The sequence below is a fragment of the Falco punctatus genome, assembly GCF_963210335.1.
Source record: "Falco punctatus genome assembly, chromosome: 1".
NCBI classification, from domain to species: domain Eukaryota; kingdom Metazoa; phylum Chordata; class Aves; order Falconiformes; family Falconidae; genus Falco; species Falco punctatus.
The window spans coordinates 55,299,602-55,305,448 of NC_137580.1; the positions used below are offsets into that span (position 1 = coordinate 55,299,602).

The window sequence follows — 5,847 nt, forward strand, 5'->3', positions numbered from 1 at the left end:
GAAGCTGGATCCCTTTTTTATGCCTGAAGCATCAGGATAAAACCAAGAAGATGCATACACTAATTGGATCCTCACTGATTGCACAAGAATGTTATCTTTACTTGGCTTTGTGATTAACTCATTCTGGGGATGTTGTCACTGAAAAAGCACATGTTATAAGATGCATTTGACAGGTAATGAAATCCATATTATTAGTTGAAGTCCCTGCCTTTGCACGCACTGTTGAGAGTAAAAGGAGTCGTGAGTTTATCCTTACAATCTCTGACCCAAACAACTTCAGCATGCTTTCTTCTGTAAAAAGAGAGTTTGAATTTTGTCTTGTGTGTGAAAATCATCTGTTCCTATGGAAGACAAATGGCCAATTGTAATGCTGCACATTACAATTGAAATGCCAATTTCAAAAATTATATTTTTGAAAATAATATAAACTGCAAGAGAAAAAGAAAAAAGTCTTAGCTGGCAACAATCATCTTATTATCTATGTTCCATACATAATGGTGGCACAGAAGAAAAAAGCAATCATGAGTGGTCATTTGTGAAACTGAAGCAGGACATTAATTCATAGCCTAACGGGGAGTACTGGGAACCCCATGAGATACTGGTAATCACTTTTACAACAATTAGTATAGAAAGCTCATTCATTGTCCATTCTGTAGTGCTTCTGAGTTATTCAGTTAATCCTGTCTGGGGAGATAAATGCTGGATGCTATAGGAGCACATGCTATGGTATTTATTAATTTAGTTCGATGTTTGACAGGCTTCAGATTTGCTTTTCAGAATGCCAGATAATATTGGTTTAGTTCCTGTATTTTGCTTCTTAACACTGAGTTTACAAGAACCACCCCCATCTGTGTTTCTACTTGACAAGTTTTCTGAAATGAATCAATTAAAAAAATGTTTGATATTTTAAAAAACTATTGTAGACATTCTGTCTCAGATATTAACAGTATTTGTCAGCCACCAAATAAACACAGCTTATCTGGACACTTTTCATGCCTTGGAACACTTTCATTAGGTTTTAAACTTTATTCTTAATCTAGGTCTTATGTCAACAGTGATGTAAAGTTCAAACTGATATGTGTTTATGAACTGATAAAAATCAATACGTTTGATGAACAGTCTGGCAAAGTACTGAATGAGTCCTCATTGTCCGTTTGGGTGAAGAAAGTCTGGCTGATTTTAAAGTGCTTGCTGGGGTACCATGCAGTGCCTTATGGCACAGGTTACTGCTACCTTGGGCTCTGTCTCAGGGCTGCAGTCCTCAAAGCTCAAGGTACTTGGCATTCTTTTTAAAACAGTCTATATATTTTGTAGATGACCCATTCTGGTACTTATTTCACCGTGAAATACTTAGTATATTGGCTCAAAGCCACTATATATGTGGTTAAAGTGAAGACGCCACTGCTCTGGGAAGTGCCTTTCTTACTAAAATTGTGCCTTGATTACACTGGGAGCAAAAGGGATGCCATGAAGGGCTTATACCACATACTGAAATAGCACATGCCCTTTACCTGATGCGTTTTTTCCTTTTGCAGTCCTTTACTCTATCCCTGCAGCAGGCAGCTGAGTGGCCAAAGACCAGCTTTGCTATGCTGGGAGCTCCTCTGTTGCACTGCAGCGCTGTGATCATGCTGCCCGAGTGCGGTCGCAGCAGGCCGAGCAGGTGTGTTGGTCAGCTGCATGCTAGGATCAAGAGTTAGCATGCTGACAAAAAGCCTGGTAGTTTTCCTAACTTGCCTTCTAGGCAAAAAGCTGGCTTTTTCTCCCCACTCCTAGAAACATCTCCCATTCTCAGCCTGTGCTTAATTTGTCATCATCCTCTTGTAAAAAGATGTGAGGTTTGTTCGACCTGACACAAACCCTGCCTCTGGGACAGCAAGGCAAGTTGTCTGAAAGAGTCTCTGCCAAAAACATTTTTCTGATGGCATCACAATGTAAATGCACTTGATTATCCTGAAAATATATGGGAGAGCATGTGTATTTCTATTTGCCACACATTCTGCCACAGATTTAACCATGTAAGAGTATTCAGTATCTGACAATCAACCTGAAAATAAAATAAGTGAAAAAAATAGTATATATTCAAGAATCTGTTTTCGTGATCAGAGGTTACTCTTGTATTAATAGACGAGCAACACAGTGTCCCCACAGCCCTTGTGCCGGGGGCAGCTGCATGGGCAGTTGAGCTGCCATCCCCACTGAGCGCTGCACAGGCACCAGTCCCTGCGCTGCCCGGCCTCCCCAGCCCCGTTTACACTCACATCTGCCTAGAAAACTTTTTTTTGTCTCAAAAAGGGCAAAGTCCGAACCCTCAAAGTAGGGTATAAAATGGCTTTTGTGTGTATGCATATGTGCATGCGTGTGTGTGATGCATGGGAAATACAGGCTTGTGTTTCTTTATGAAAACAGAGAAAGAAATAATTTCAGGTGATTTGGGGTGTCCAGGTCCTGGATATGTTAATCATTAGAGGAAAAAGACAAAAGGATATGGAACTTCAAATATAAAGTACTGTTATCAGATAGGCATTTTGTAAGAATTGCGAAGTTACTGTTCTCTGAGCTGTATCTATGGCTGTGGTACTATAATTACAAGTTATTCTCTGGAAATTCTTTTTTCTGTGAAGAAGAGGAAGGGAATCATGGATACTTTAATACAGCGATAGTTTTACTCTTGTGTTTCCAATTAGGTCTTGAATTCTACTCCTGGGTTTTACATCATTATAATTCCACTTGACCTGAATCTTCCTTGCATACTTTGATTTTATGACACCATTAAGTTTATTTGGCAAAGGAGTTATCTTCATTCTAATTACTTTCCTTGCCTGGGTTTGTTATTGTCACAGTGAGACAGAGGCTAGAAAAAATAAAAAAGTAACTGCAAAAGTCCTAATATTTGCTTACTGTTTTGTTTTGTTTTGCCTGGCAACTCTCAACTGTGAAACATGGTGGTGATCAGTGTTGGACCTGGCTGGAAAAAGTCTGAGTTACCAGTGAGGTGACACATTAACAGAACTACTTTAGGAATGCAAGAATGCAAGACTGCACAGGATTCAGCTTCACTAACCTTATCATTTAGGAAATTCAGGTCAAATTTTATTTTCCGAAATATTCTTAGGCTTTCTCCTACTTGATTATTTTTTCCTCACCAGAACACCAACCTCTTGCTGAATGTGTGCTTTTTAAAGGAATGCTTTGCTTCAGTTACCTTTCTTTGTCTTTTCCTCCCATCCTTGAGCGATATTGGATGCATCCCTTGTATTAAACGTTTTTAACAAATGTTAATCATGCATTTTCCAACCTTGCCAAATTCTTATTTATCTGTGGTTTCCTTTTTTATCTGCTGTTGTTTGGTGGTTAAGTTCAATTAACTCACCTTATGAAATACTTTTCAAATTATTTCTGCTAGCAGGGATAATAAGTCATCCAGATAAGCTTTCTTTTGTAAATTAGAAGATAGTAAAGACATTTGCTTCTCACTTAATAGTAAAAGATAAGCTGGTTTCGTCCTTTGTCACTCCAGGCTATGTGTTCCAACACAATGGTAACTCCTATCTTCTTTTTTTAAGAAAACTTTTTTTTTTCCACCCTTTCTCCTGGAGCACAAGAGAAAAGCTGGTCAAATGAGTCAGTTGTTTTGCTTGGGCTATTGATTTTGCTTCCTTTTTGGACAACACATTTAAATTTAATATAATGCTGTAACTTTTTTCTTATTTCCAGAAGCCATTTCATATAGGAACTTTTCTTTGCTCTGAAAAATAATTCACTTTTCATCAGTTTCTTCTTTTTTTTTTTTTTAAATATAGTTACACACTAGACCAAATGAGGGAAAAAACCAAACCAAACCACAATGGTAAGTGAAAAATGAAAGCCTCAGTCTAGAAATTCAGGATCCCCCTGAACTTCAAGAGTAGTGATTTTACCTTATCTCCTGGCTTTGCCTGCCTTGTCTTCTTTATGACCTGAGAAGCCAAGACAGTAGGATAACATACATCTGTGTCTCAAACATAATGGTAGCTGCCATAACACTGATGTTCAGTTGTACTTTAAGCTTTTTTTTTTTTTTTTTTTTTTTTTTTTTTAACCAGCTGCTAAATGACCTTAGAAAAGCAATATCCAGAAAGGACTGGGAACTTGACTGAGTCAAGATTAACTGACCAAACTCTACACTCAGCAGTTCCAGTTTGAAACATTTGCTGCTTCCTGCCCTGCCTCCCCCATTTCCCCCTCTTTCTCTTAGCATTTCAAAACCGTTGAGCATCTAACATAAACAATTATGGATAGACATGGTAAGAACTAAATCTTTAGTTTAGGGAAGGAGATTTTCTCCTTCCTTCGCTTTTAAAATAATGAATCATTTTGCACTCCTGTTCTTTAAAGTGTCCAGCAGATGATTATTTCACTCTCTTGAATTTCGAAAGGGAATAGGATATAATTTAAATTCTATTGTACATTGTTCTATCAAGAGATATTCCAATTTATATTTTAATTGGGTGGTTGGCAGTGTAAAATAAGAAAAGAAAAGAAAAGAAAAGATAAGTTTTAAAAATCTGATTAAACTGGTTTTGTAATTGTGGTTTTGTAACTGCTTATGTGTCATGAGATGAGAGTAATATTAAACTTACTCTTCTATTTTTTGCTGCCTAGTTTCTAAAAATACAGGAAAGTTTCCTGACAATATGACAAAGAATTGCAGTTACATTGTAATGCTACCTTTGAAAATATGAAAATACGTGGGTTGATATTTTTTTTTTTTTGCGGGGGGTTGGTTTTTTTTCTTTTTATTTGCATTAGGAAAGGTCTTGCTACAATACACTGCTTTCACAGATAGATGGTAAGCATATGTAATACAGAAGGTGCTCTGTCAGTATTGCTGACGCCCAGCAGTACACGAGGAAAGCAGAAGCAGACACTGTGCATTACACAGGCTCTTCTGGGATTAGGAAAGAAACATTTCACTCAACTGCCAACAATGTCACAGGGGCAGTTCCTAGTGCTTGCTATAGAAGTGATGAGCCTCCTTCATTCTTTAGGGCTTATTTTGTTTTCTGGGGGAGTGGTGAAACTTGGCTTTGGTGTCCAAACTTCCCTCAGCCTCTGCATATGCAAACACTGGACATGTCTCCATTGTGGAGATAATTTGAATGAGTCCTCTTGAGTTAAACCAACATGAGTTGAACTGTCTACATCGAAAATTATATTTGAGCCTTTGTGTCCTTCTTCCTGATGGAGTGACTACTACTGATGGTGCAAACTCTAGGGACCAGCCCATGACTCTTCTCACTGCAGTCTATTTCTCTGATAGGTCCTGCATAGGGTATAGGGGGAATTGAAACTGTTTTGGCTGTAGTCCCATTCTTTCACTTCCTTTAAGTCTTTTCTCTGTGGTATCCCACATTCAGAAGCATGGTTACAGATTACTTTTTTTTTTTAATTCAGAGCAGTTTTGGTAGTTCTCATTCATTGAACTTGTTCCTTATATCTGGAAGATGGCAAATCTGCTTGAATTAGTTCTTGAGGGGATAATAAATTTCTGTAACAATGATAACTAGACAAATTGGAAGAACCTCCGGATTTGTTTCCCTGTTTGGCCAATAGACAGGGTCAGGACAAAGGAAACAGACACCTAGCTAAAGAAGTGAGTTTATCTTCATTTATATTTAAAGCAATAGAATAGTAAGTAAAATAAATAGTAAGTGAAATAATACAGCAAGAATAAAACAAGACAAGGTAATGCATCTAATCACTACTGCATAGAACAGACTATAGTGGTTAAAGATGCATCACCAATTGCCTTAATACATTACATACATAATACAATACATTAATACATTAATACATCATCCAGAT

The 5,847-nt window shown here is 37.5% G+C and overlaps 1 protein-coding gene across 1 annotated transcript in view; it reads right to left on the reverse strand.

Annotated features, from left to right (window-relative positions):
- Positions 1–5,798, reverse strand: part of ATP8A1 (ATPase phospholipid transporting 8A1) — a 136,323-nt gene extending 130,525 nt beyond the window's left edge. Inside the window, exon 1 of the mRNA XM_080403935.1 lies at positions 24–5,798. The gene's annotated coding sequence lies outside the window, so the exon portion shown is untranslated. The remainder of the gene's footprint in view (positions 1–23) is intronic.
- Between the last annotated feature and the right edge of the window lie 49 nt (positions 5,799–5,847).